The sequence below is a fragment of the Meleagris gallopavo genome, chromosome Z, assembly GCF_000146605.3.
Source record: "Meleagris gallopavo isolate NT-WF06-2002-E0010 breed Aviagen turkey brand Nicholas breeding stock chromosome Z, Turkey_5.1, whole genome shotgun sequence".
NCBI lineage: Eukaryota > Metazoa > Chordata > Aves > Galliformes > Phasianidae > Meleagris > Meleagris gallopavo.
Genome location: NC_015041.2, coordinates 29,458,673 through 29,473,010, shown reverse-complemented (window position 1 = coordinate 29,473,010; position 14,338 = coordinate 29,458,673).

Below are 14,338 nucleotides of genomic sequence, written 5' to 3'. Positions count from 1 at the left end.
ACAGCCATTACTTTAAAGTCTTTCAGCTTAAACTAAATATATTACCTGCAACATTGGTTTGGAAACTGTCCTTATAAAGTACATAAACATATCATCAGAAATCCTCCCTGCACAATTGTTCTTCTTTCTTATGAAATGCAGACTTGGTAAAAGGGTGAGTTTTCAATGCCTGCAGGGACCAGATTCAGCAGTTAACTTAACTTGTTCAAATAGGCAAGTGGTATCATGTAGCTTTACAAGGAGCAACCTGACCTTCTCACATTGACCAGCAGTGACATTATTGTGCAGGAAGAGAAGCAGTCACATCATTTCTGTTTTGCACAACCTGCTTAAAGTTTGCAACTAAATGCTTGTCTTCAGTTGAGCTGACAAGAGAAAAGAGGGGGCTCAGTGAACCATGGCAGGGCTGCCATGAAATGACAGGAATCATTGGCATACATTTCAAATAGCTCTCTCAATCCTATTAAAGTATTGCAGTCCTGCTTTAAAATAGACAAGTATGAAACAACTTTGATAGATAGAGACTAAAATGGCTTATTGATTTTTTTTTTAAGACTGAGGAAAATTACCCAAAATGTGTCATTCTTTAACATTTAAAAATATATTACATAAAAAAGAGCAACCACAATAAATAAAAGTTAAAAAAATTACTGTTTTGGTATGCAAAGAACTAGTAGCATAGAAATGTGAACATATAAATGCACATTTTCATAAAACCGTAAAATTAATGTCAAAAAATACAAACGCTGAACTACAATCCAAAGGTAGCAACAAAATTGCACTTTAATTGCATCATTTTACATTAATGCAATTTTTTTTCCTTCTCGAAGATTATTGATACAAAATCCATTTTCCATTGTTCTTTTGGGACTGGATGTGACACTCAGGGTGAAGGAATAGACTGAAGACTGAGAATTGGCTCTATTGTGCATAGAACTGTTGTAGGATGTGTCAAGATCAGCTTGCAATGCCAAAAAATCTGGGATTCAACGCTGGTCAGGCTGAATTCCTAGCTTGATGTCATGGTGATGTTTGAACTCCCTCTTGATTCCTGAAGTAAAATGAAGTAATATAAAAAATAAAATCCTGAGAGATTCTACACTCAATGTTAAGCAAGCAAGAAAAATAGTGTATATATTGATGCACCTTTTATACTTATATTATACCCTTTACAAATAGATGTATATGAAGTATCTGCAAGTGTCCATTTTTTGCTTCAAACATTTATTTAAAGTATACCTGAATATATATATAAGTATATATAACCCTGTAATAAGCAGAAACAAAGCAGAAACACACCAATTGTGCACTAATAAGTATTATAAAAGCATGATAAAACTATAGTCCATCTTATTTGAAGTGTTTAAAATATCCACAGAAAACAGATAGTCCTTTTCATCACCATTTCTAAGTTCTGATTTTCTTAAGCAGGTACAGAAACATCTCTGTCACTGTTATTGGGAAAAATGCGCTTTGTTACCAGTGGAAGTTACTAAATCACTTTAAAATATATTTTGCCATAAATTGAAATCAAACATTGCATATTCTTTGAGCATTAGCTTGTTAGAAGACTGTTGAGAATATACACTGAGTGTACCTTGCCGGGGAACACAGCTCATCTTTCAGTGAATCAGACATTCAGTCAAACAGTTACAAAGGTTAGACCATCTAAAATTCAACACTAAATAACTTGCAGAGCCAAAACATTGTGCATTCTACTTTGAAAGATTATGAGTACCAGTATATTGACATTAATATAAACACTAAATAGAGACACTGCATATTTATTTGAATATCTATTAAAAAATACAAAATGCAATGTCATATTACTTTTCTGCCCTTTATCAAGGTACTTTTAGCCAACGTTCTACATAGCTGTGAGAAGTATAATCAATCATTTCACTATGCCAGAACGTATGGGAAAACTTCACATGCAAAGCATAACTATGGATAAGACAAAAAGTAAGGCTGTTACAGCGCATCCTATCTTATTTTTTAAACATTCTCTTTTCAGCATTTGAGAAGGAGTGTATGTGTATACACATAGACAAACACACAATGAGGAAGAAATGCACATATATATAGGCACACAGGTTCCAATACACAGACTCACAGATACACAGACAGAGGCAGCAGGGTGTATGTATATTCATATTTCAACTAATCCAGACTCAGTCATATGTATACGGACACGTTCATGAAAGATCCCCCTTTCCTCTCTTACTATTGCTGGAGAAAAATCAATGGTTGCTTCTAATACCTATTTCAACAGTTCTCTTTGATATGGACTCTTTTGATTTCCTGGCTCATCACATCTGCCATACTGCAGATCCTGTAAACAGCTGGGTTATGCTACACCTTCATTAAGAACACATATAGTAGCCAATTTAGATGACTGATGCAAGGAGATGATTAAAATGAGGTGGTGCCTTTAGTTTTTCTAAACTACGGTGGTTATGATGAGATAACCAGAGTGATCTATAACACACTGCCTATTCAGTCCTGCTCAATACTATGCAGAATGGGAACCACTACAGAGCAAAAGCACAAAGAAGCCTCACTGTGTTTGTAGCAGCATATCTGAAATGAGATCTCAGTGAAGGTATCCACCTCTTACACTGAGTAATAGTTTGTGATTTGTATGCTTTAATTAGCTGGCATAAATTCTCTCTCTAAAAAAAAAAAAAGTCATTCAAAAGAAAATATTAACAAGATATTGAAATATGCAAATAAACTGTGAGATTATAGAAATAGTTCTGTGTGTAAGTAAATGAAGTCACTAAGGCATAAGTTATTAACAGGTTTCACTCTGGATAATAAATACTGAAGATAAATATAAACATAGAAATTTTTACTTCTTTCATTATCTTAATTTATCAGCATATCTTAATGACCAAAATTGCACGCTACTATTGCTACCTTATAATTTTTTTTTTTTGATATAGTGATGTTACTTTTTGAGGAACATGACATCAAAATCCCAGTAAAAAGAAATGAGATTTCCTTTGAGAATAGCAGAAAAAAGTATGAAACTTAATGATTGGCAGCAAGTCAATAGACTATGTTACAGTAAAAGCTTCACTGTTGGGGGAAAAAAGCTCTGCTTTAGTTATCCAAATCCTGTGCTGTACATCTTGCAAGGAACAGAATACTATTCATTGAGTAGAAGGGAAATCAGATCGAATAACAACGTGATTGATGTAAAAAAAAATCTTGGCCGTTACTCATAAGAACTGTTTTGATGCAATATCATTAATATACACTCATGAAGAATAAGAAAAGCATGTTCTTTAGGTTAGTAGAGGAAAAAAAGTAGAACTGTTACAATACACGTTGTTTGAACACATACCCATACAACAGAATTTTAAAGGCAGCTATAATTTCCCAACAAAGCCCTTTGAACATTATTTTATTTAGAGACCTTTCTAAAATATGTATTAAACTGACAAACTCAGATGACTGTGCCATGGTTGTGATGATTATTCATCATATGAATATACATTCAGCTAATTTTTAAAAGAGGAATTACACATCTTAAATAAGGTGTCTGTTCAGGTATATCTTTAACACAGCATTTTTATTTACCTGATAAGCCATAAATGATTCCATCTAAACTGTTACACTTCATCAGGTAAATAGGTATTTAGGACACAGCAGGTCTAGCAAAAATAGGCTTTCAAAATGTTTATGGAACACAGTAATTGGTCATGTTTTATGGTCATTTTTCAAAACCTGATAACCTAACTTTATGAAAAACATTTTCCCAAAAGAAAAGAAAATATGAAAGATTAGTCTGTATTATGAAATATTTGCTTTTGATATTGTAGTTAATTCAAGCAATTTTTTTATGTTTACACATGGAAAATAGACTTCTAAAACTGTCCTTTACTGTTCTTTTGTGACTAACCTATGATACATTTGTGACCTAGTTAAGTGGTTGTCTCATAATATATGTGCTGTTTTACAGAAGTTGCTTTATAATGTATGACACTGCGAGAGAATATTACAATACCATCAGTGTTATGTTGATATGTATGTACCAGTCTATTCAAAAGCATCATGTTGGGATCAAAAACACCCTATTTTGCTTATTTATACCAACACTTGTGAAGTAATACACACAGTCAGATGCTTGGAAGTAGAAAACTGTCCATCTGTTTTGTCAGCGGTGCAAACAAATAACTACATGAAGAATTACACTGTCAGAAATATATTGTTTATCTTCAACAATGGGAATAAGATCTATAACCAGAGTAGAAGCCACAGATCAGTCAGAATGGTTTTAGCCTACAAAGTCAACACAAAGATAATTTTACTGGACCACAACCTTCACTATAATACCACAACTTTTCAATTGCTTTCTATTATTTGTATGCTAAACAACTCCTTCCAATTCAGCAATTTCCCACCACTAATTTTAGTCACTTTAAATTTCTTTCAAATATTCAGTTACAAAACACACTAGCACAAATTTCCTTTCTCCCCTTTTGTAACATACATAAAGCTATAATATATATATATATATCAAAATAGTAAACATAGTAACATGCTTTGTGACTTAAGGCTTCTGGACTGTGAACTGACAAACTTGCAGGTATTATTTTGACTGAGGTAAGGAAGTAATGCAGCCACTTAGAACAGAAAATGACCAAGAATGGTATGTAATGAAGGGGCAGAAAGAAAACCAAAGTTGCAGTGTAATACAAAGGCTCAGCTAGAGAGGTTCTCTGTAACTCACTCTTCTATCACATGGCAAATTAAAGATGACTGCTGAATTACAAGGCCAAAATGTTATCTACTGGAAGTCACCATGCTACAAGCTACCAAGATAGTGAGAATGGCTGGCAGAAAATAGAAGTGCAGAGGGAGAAGCAAGCTGTAGTTTCTCCCAGCAATCTCTAAAATCTTTGAAAAGGCTGTAGCACAGCCACTGAGGAGTAGAAAGGAATGTGAGTTAAGCACAGAAAGGAGAGCAAGGGGAAAAGTGGGAAACAATGTATTTCTTCACAGTTGATTTCTGGTACTGATTCCTTCCCTTCTCTCTCCCTTATCCCAAATCTAGAACATATACACATGTAGGCACCAACCAAATGGACAATAATATTTCTCCTTCTTCTTCCATCTGTGCTATCACTGTGTTCCTTCACTTCACCGCAGTGATATCTATCTCAGTAATTGTTACATAAACAAGCACAGTCTATGATTCCATTTTGCTGCACTTATGTGGAAAACCTGTTTCCCCGTAAAAAAGATGCAATTTTTCAGATCATTCACAATCTTCTTCTCAGACTGCTACTACCAAAACTGAGTTGGGTTTTGCCACACAATGGCAAGGGACATCAGTATGCTGCTAATTCGCTTGCTGTTAGAAGCAGCTCAAACAGCCGTTTCTCACTTGAAGTGAAACAAATAAAACATCAGACTGATGAAAATGCTAAAAGCAGCTGCTTAAAATGGAAAGTGTTACTATTGACATTGCTAGTTAACAAACTTCTTCAAAGCAAGAATGTATGCTGGCCAAAACTAGGAAGTTTGCTTCCTGAGTCAATGATTTTGCAATTCTGTATTCTGAGACTGTAAGACTAAATTTCTGCTCTGACACAAAGTAGGAAAATTGTAACGTTCAGTATAAATTTTAATTGTCAGCACTCCTGCCTGAATTCTGGAAACAATTTACCACCGGAGAATAATTCAGTGGACTGCCAACTCATTACATATTAAGTCAGAAAGGTAGACACACAACACACTTTCTTCCTTGGATGCTGCTAGCCAACAATACTAATGGCTTTTTTCATTTTCAAAGAATTCCCTCTTCAACTTTCAGGAGTTATTAAACAAACATGATTATAAAATATCTGGAAATCATTTTTTTCCTGCTTCTGTAGTGCTTTTGTATTTAATGCATTCAGTGAAATCACACTCTTGAGGCTCAATTAAAAACAATTAAAGGAAGATTTCATAATATTTTGCTTGTTTTCTAAAAGAAAATCTTGTTTTATTCAAACATACTTAAATCTGTTCCATTTGAAGAATGAAAGATGGCTTACCACATCAGAACACTTTATCTTCAATGTCTTCTTCACTTAAAGAGAGAAAATTTGGCTTTGCATTGTTAATTTTAATGATTTCCAAATCTTTTGGCCAGAAATCTACCCTACAGCCTACACAGTCTTTTTTTCCAGGTACTGCAATGGAATACACATAGCAATCTCCCATTTTCAGGTCAAGTTGTCTGCTCTGCACTGTAACAATTCCAAAACACTATGCAAAAAAAAATATATTTTTTTTTTCATGGTGCACTATTTTCATGGTGAAAATGCTCGTTCAATATTGTCTTCAACCCAAGTTTTCAAATTCTTTACTAGAGGAGCACGATCTCATTAGAGAATTTTTGCCCATACTACCTACCAGAGACTTTCCACTTCCTCAAGAATAGAAGCAACTTTTATTAATTTATTTTTAGTCTTAATACCCATTCTGAATGGCTACTGGTTTATTTGTGCTGTGCAACTAACACTGAAAGGTACACTGTATTCTTACTAAGCCTTTATGACAGCTCTCCATGTCTTGCATCAGTGTACTGTAAGACACTGATCCTCCTGTTGCTTCCAATAAGCCTTTCTTAGCCTATGTGAGTTTTACTACAGCTTTTTATTGCCTCTGATCAGTATTTCTTTCTGATGGTCACCTTTTCTGCTCTTTCCTTTTTTTCCAGAAAGAAGATAGATGATGACTATAACTGGAGACTACATACACATGTACATATGCATGACCATACGCTGAGGCACAAGTGGCTCATGAAGTAGTGCTCGCCACTCACTGCTTAGGCTTTTCTTCTGTCAGGCTCATGGAAAAGCAGTCCCCATCCAATAAGTTAAGGTGTCAAACTTCATATTCTCTTGAGAAATGTGTTCAGTCATCAGCTGAACTCCTAGGCTTTGGGACTGTCTGTAAGCCTTCAAAGTTTCTTCTGAGTTGCATGCATACTGCCACCCTAGCATAAAAAGGAAAGTGTATTTACATTCATTTTGCCAAACATTAGCATCTTCTGTCCAATCATTTGAATGCAGAAGTGTTAGGAGAAAACAGCTTAGAGAACAAGAGTTGACACGTACAGTGTGAAATCTTAAGGTGCTTGAATGCAATGAGGGAGAAAGTGAGACAGAACCACATTTCATCTCCCTAACTGTGACGATAGTCCACATGAACTTTGTGACAGGTCTCTGTCTCTCAGCCACACTTGACTAGCTTCTGCTGACATTCAGCTGTCAGACAGCAGCCCTTTACCATGCCCCTAACATGCTCTACAGCTTCACCCAATTAACTCGCTTTCACTTGACATTGCAGCAAAAAGCTTCATAATAGGTGGTCAAGGTGCATGGTGTCTGTTTGCCCTCTAACTGCTCACGCACAGCAAAATGCTTAGCTACCTTCCTTTTTGTCTGTTTGCTCAGAACGGGTGCAACTACCATCTAGGCACTTCATTACTAAACAGACAAGGAAAGCTGAGCTTTGCCAGTAGTGCATTAATATATCTTTTAACAAAGACTAATTTTAATGCAGAATCGTAGAGCAAATCATCACAAAGATTTTGGCAAAAATGAAATTACTTTAATTCAATAAAACACTTCAATCACTTTATAATTAATGAAGATATATCAGCAATACAGGTAAAAGGGGAAAATACAGAAAAGGTAACTATTTCTAACAGTAACTTTTAACAATATAAAGGAGGAAGATCTATGAATACTGGAATTGTCTTTATGATTCAGTTTTCTTGCATTAAAAAATATTCAGGCATTCAGAATATTATTTTTTGCTATCTATTTCTGCCAAATCTGCAGTATTTTAAAGAATAAGGGTCAGAACAATGAATCTGTGTGGCTAACAAAACAAATGAACTATATAAAATGGGAAAAAAAAATATTTTAGGATGTACTGATAGCTTATTTTAAAATGAGAACAAACATGGAACTTACTGCTACTCTCAAGAGAGATGCCTTGAGAATATTCTTTTGCTCACTACTTCTCTCCAAAGAATTTGAATAGATATGTAGACTAAGTCAGAAAATTCCTTCAAGAAGCCAATACTCAGCATGCACTGATGATATTCAAGTGCCCTTTGATGGAGAGGCTTATTAACCGAAGCTGGAACAGACTGGATGAATGTCTGGACAGCAGAATTATGAGAGCAGCTGCAGTGAATGCCTTGTGGAACCCTAATCGGTTTCAACTACTCAAAAGACTATCCACTGAGTCTGCATATTCAGTTGTTTGCTAAATTACAGTAAATTCAGAAGATTATGCTACCTATTTGCCTTCCCAGCATATCTATAGTGTCTAGTCCCCCTGAAGTTCTCTCTAAAAACCACTGAAAGAGCATTTGTTACATAAGAGATCTGTTTTTTTTATAAAGAAAAGCACACAACCAGCTTGCAGAAACTGGAAACTCAAGAAAAGCTGTAAACATGAAGGAAGGAAACCAAAAAGGAAACATATTGATTGAGATGTAAAGCATACACGTCTTTCAGCACTAATTTATGGCAAGGAGATAGAACCAACTTATCTTTATGAAAGGTGATAAAAAGAAACACGTCATATGGACTTAGGGTACCTGCTTTAGTTGGGCTCAGTGATCTCTTGAGGTGTCTTCCAACTCCTGCAATTCTGTGATTCTGTGAGTTGGAACCGGCACACCTCTGGAAGAGGTTGCTGATGCCAAAATGAGCAACTTTCAGCAGTGAAAACAGGACGTAATGTGCATCTCGCTCATATTTCAAGTAGGAAAATGCTATTACGCAGGCTTACAAAGAAGTGTAAGGAAAGGACAAGGGCTTTTAGTGGAGAAAACAACTTCAGATCCTGAATTGTGAAGAGAGATTCTAAACTAATGAACTGACAGCCTTTAGCATTCCATAGAAAATTGCTGGATTGTAGGTAGCCCACAGGAGAAAGACTTGAGATGATAAGCTGGATGACTAATGCAACTTGGCTGTACCTATTTGAAAAACAGAGTTTTTTCTGTTGTTTTTTGTTTGTTTTAGCAAAGACTGTAATACAGACCAACTCTTGCATGTTTAAACCAAGAGACCTCTTCAGAAGATCTTCCAATGACAGAATAAAAAATGATAGCATTATGCCATGCTTAGAAGTGAGGTGAGCTTTCAGCTTTATTTTCTCAACAGGAATGTTTATTATCAAAACCATCAATGTAGCAAGAGGACAAAAGGTTCCACCCTCCTAGCACTGGCCAGTGCTGTGGCATTTTCTTGGTCATCCAATGAAGTATAGACAGTCACCTCTCAGTCAAAATCCTGATAAGGGCTCCATCTCCTGCCCCTCAGTACAGTGCAGAAAAAGATTCACCTTTGGCTCTGTGTATGTTTGAGGTATTTTCAAACTTTTGTTCACTTATTCAAAACAAAACATTTTAACGTTCATTCATCCCCAGTAACAACTGGTCCACGTAACTTCAGGAGGAAATTACTCCTTCTCCTGTAAATTACATATAGTATCTCAAACAGTGTGTATTCAAAAGGGTATTTCTAAAGGGTAGCTTTATAACAGTAATCGTTAGGGAACACAGTTGGCATTCCTGCAGCGTTGCTTATAAAATGACAGTTGATATCTGAATGGCCTAAAAAATAATTTTTTTTAGATTCAATTTCAGTTGACAGCAAACATGTAGGTCTTTTGTAAATGCATGATCCAAATTACACTAACTGGGCAAGGAATCAAGCTTATCAGTTATAAACAACTTGAGTGTGTGTGAGCTCGAGTTACTGTATCTGTTGGTTTTGGCCCAATTTACATATACAGTCATACTTCAGACTGAGATTAAACAACACTCTAACAATTGCTTCAGCAGAACTTTTTATACTTAGTAGATTCAAGAGTATAGTCAGCCTCTAAGAACTGTTTTTCAGTCAGGTACTAGACCATCACTTTCTGTGAGGCTGAATATGTAGTTTGAGTGAGGCAAATGGAACTAATATTTCCTGCATACCAATCATATTTTATGCGAATCAACATTAAAAAAATGCTAATGGAATTTCATCCTTCAGTATACATATGGCAAATTTGTGTTCTGAAAGCACAGAAGAATTTTTTTTTTTCAAAAAGCCACCACATACAACACTGAAAACATTCATCCGGCACACAACGTTTTTATCGAAATTTAATGAGAAGCATAGAAGGAAACTTGGAGAGAAGTTCCTTCAGCTTTTTGGCTTTTATAGCAAGAAAGCTGTAGCATAACTTTAAAAAATCATTTTAAAATGGGATACTTCTGTAATTTAGTGTGCTTCCCATGTTTCAGAATGGTGTCTTAAAATTCCTTTACTCAAAACTCATGGTTACATTATATTCTTCCAAAAAATCTTTTATTTATAGTATTGTAAACTTCAGCAAGTAATTAAATTCAACTAGAAATTTCTAAAGCCATAGGATGTTTTGACATGTGCAAATTGAAATGAAATGGGACGACTGTTAGTGTCAGACAGCCCTATTTAAGTTGCAGGATTTGCACAGGCTCCCAAAAGAGTGCAGTACAATCAGTGAAATCCTGTGAAAGAAACCTTGGTGTTGCAGAGATTGAAAAACTGAGAGGGACCCTAAGAGGGATTATACCCCTATAATCACCATATGAGCCAATCATTTTGTGATCAAGTGACACAGGTACTCAACCAAACCTGAAAAATCAGTGTGCTATTTCACGACTGTGGTTAATTACCTGTAATATCTAAGCAGGACAAAAGGCTTCTCAAAATATCGATGAACACACAATTTTAGCACAGGCGAGTATTGCAGTGTCAGCTTTATGGTGACATTTCCTGATTGAAACACATGTCAGTTGCAGTTCAGGCACAGATTCAAAAGTGTTGTGTCTTAACATGGTTCTAAAAGTTCCAGGGATCTCTCTCCGAAAACCAGGAAGAACTGAAGGAAGCAATTACACTATCTGAAAATGATGAAAAGGAATAATTGCATCATCATCATGCCACCGTGCTACCTTAATATCATCAAATGTAGCAGGGAAACTGTTGTTTTTCCACACTGTCCTTGCCCACATTAATACTTTAATACACTTACTACTTACTGTGTATTTTAAAGATACCCTACCTTCCTTTAAAAAATAAAAATAAAAGTCAGTTGATTGCTAAATGAAAAGAGGCTCCTTCCCTTCCAAAAGCTATAACTTCTGAAAGAAGTCAACAAAATAATAATTTTTTGTAAAATGGGAAAAATATATCTTAAGGATCACATTGTGTTTTTAAATCTCTTTAACTGTACTGAACTGTTACACAAACTAAAGGAAACAAAAATATTTGAAAAGGTTTTAATCATGATAATATCTCCACAGTTGACAATGAGGTTTTTTTACCTTATCAGGTAGTCATTTCACATTGTAAAAATTTCCTTCAAGTACTAGTTTATTCAACAGTCCAAATTGCTTCAGGGAGCCAGGTCTCTAGAGAAAATAGGTCCTCACTACGATTAACTGGAGAAACTGTGCCTTTGCTACATAATGTGGAGTTTCACAGACTTCCGTGAAAGGTTTTTATACGTAATTTAAAGATGACAACAATAAATAAATAAGTATGTGCTGGTTAAATATTAAGCAGTGTGACTTAAATATGTAAAACCCAATAAACATAAACATTAAGATGGAACTTGCTCACTGTATGTGCCTAAATCGTGTCTATGTTACAGGAACAGGCATGAGTTAAGAACAGTGTTATGCTTTATGCCCTAACACTGAATTTCCTCTCTTTTCATCTGTGCAAGTCATATTCTCTAACATATTTTATAGAGCACATTGTTTTTATTTTTTGTATTAACTTTTATCCTTAGAGTACAAAATGCAAACAATCAGACAACAGAAATAGGTAAGCAGAAGTATTTCTACAAAAACATGTTATTCTATAGTGAAAATGTCACAGAAAAGAACACAAAGGCTGCTTTTTTTTTCCCCAAGTGAAAACGATGTAAACATGAACAATTACACAAGAAGGTAGGAGAAAAGAGCACGAGCAAAAAATCTGATTCTATAAATTCCAGAAAGGCACAAGCTAAAGGACACTGCTGTGGTTTACTGCACCCTTCTTCACCATCATCATTATCTCCCTTTGGCCTGTAAAGGGTCTTCTATATGGTCTAGTCCGACAGCTGAGAAATGTGCTGTGGGACTGATAGTGGAAATAATGCCTGGCCCTTCCAAGGCAGTGCACCAGAAGCAGACTAAGACGAGAGTCATTGGAGGTAGCTGTTTCCTTTGAGGGAAGGTTTGCCCCTAGCTGACGCTGGATTCTCTAGGACTGGGCATTGCCTCCCTGCCAACCAGGGGGAAACACAAACGTGTAAAAATGAGGTTTTGTTTAACAAGGACATAAAATATAGTTTTTGAGGGGAATACTTAGCTCACCACTGTAGATTCCCCAGCCCAAACCAGTTAAATGCCAACACAATTTTTTTTTTTTTTTTTTTAATAGTGAGTGAATGTAGCCTTATGCATGCCACTCTGAGGGCATGCTGCACACACAGACATTTCTGAGGCTGGCTGAGAAACAAGAGTCTCTCCCTACGCAGTGGATAGTGAGATATTGTTACAAAATAAGAAGAAATGCATGAAAGACAACAAAAATCCTTCCACCTGTTATACCAACTGATCTAATGTCAACACCCAGGTAGCATCTCAACACCTTGCACTATTCATCAAAGCTAATGAATGAAGATCAGCTTGGAATTTTCTTCTTGAACACTGCACTGTATAATTAGCTTGAGATACACAAAAAACTCAAAATTAAGCTGGAGTCAGAAGAAGTCAAGGAAATCATTATTCACAACAGCATACTTTATGCAATTTAAATTTACAATGATATGAAAATACGAGGAAGATGACAATCTGGATTCCATGCATTCACTCAACATTTAAGTTTCTAAGCTAGACTCATTCAGGCACAGTTATGCTTTAATCCCCTCCAAAAATTTCTCAGTGAATTCACAGTCACAGAAAAGACAGACATTCTCTTTATGTTTAACCCACAGTTTAACAGGGAATAATAGAAGCTTCCCAGCTCCCTTTCTTGAAATAACTTCTTCAAACAGGAGGAGGAGGCACCTTCTGGCCTGAGTAAAAGTTCTTGAGTCTGGAAAGAAGTGAATTTGTCTGCCTTTGTAGAGAAAATTCCTTTTCTTCTATAAAGCCCGTAAAATTGTGTCCTTGGCTCTGTTCTTTTGTAAAAACTTTTTCTCAGGGTTAAATGTCCTGGTCTATAATATCAAGTTCTCAAAATAACAGCCTGTCTAGCACTGCTGACACTTTTATTTCTACTATAGCATTAGCAGTACATGCAACCATATTTAAAAGTTTCCCTTATTTTGATGTTCTGAAAATTTCACTTTGGGAAATGTGGGAGGAAGGCAAAAGAAACAAAGGCATGTAGCAAAACACGAAGCAAACATGCAGCTGGCAGATAAAAAGCACTGTATATTACCAATGAAACACATTCTGAAAGACTGCTGCATAGACATCTGACAAGGAAAACAGTATCACACAGCTGTCTCCTGACTCAACATTGTCCTCCACAGCCACTGAGGCCTTTCTGAAACATCCAGTTCCACAAATCCCACAAATCATTTTGCAAATAAAATAAAAGACTGGCTCGGTTCTATCTTTTTCCTTTGAAAATGAAAGAAAATGAAACATAGGCATTCAGCTCCTTTATCCTGTTAATCTGGTGCAGACAGCGAATGAATGGGCAGTGTTTCTCTACAAGGCAAACTTGAATCTACACTTTAGAGTTGTTTCCTTGTCCAAATCATTAGTCTCTCCGAACTAATTTCCAATTAGTTACTCTAAGTACAATTGTTCTCCTGGCCTGAGCACTTAGGGTAGGAAATGAATACAGTACTAGTTTCCAAGTGTCTTGTTTTCAGTCCTGGGAACTGAGGACCCTTGCTTGTGAGTTGGTAGTTCCAGTACCTTACTAGAAACACGTTTTTAATGCCATAGAAATGCAAACCATGAACGAGAAATGGAAAGCTGCTTAGCTTCCTGAAAACATGACCTTACTTTTCTGCAGCTCAGCCAATGACCTGAAAGATTGTTTTGTGCTTAACATTGGAATAAACTTGTGGTCATTTAGGAGCTTCATGGTTTCCATTAAGCTGCACAGCATGGACATTTGGAATTTCATGGCAACTCTGAAGTGAGAATGTAGACCCTGCTTTTCCAAAGCACAGGCAATTGCCGAGAGCTAACACCCACACACATTCACTCACATTCCTTAGCCAATTCTTGTCGTTAAAGAGGCTTTCAAAACAGACAGAACACAGA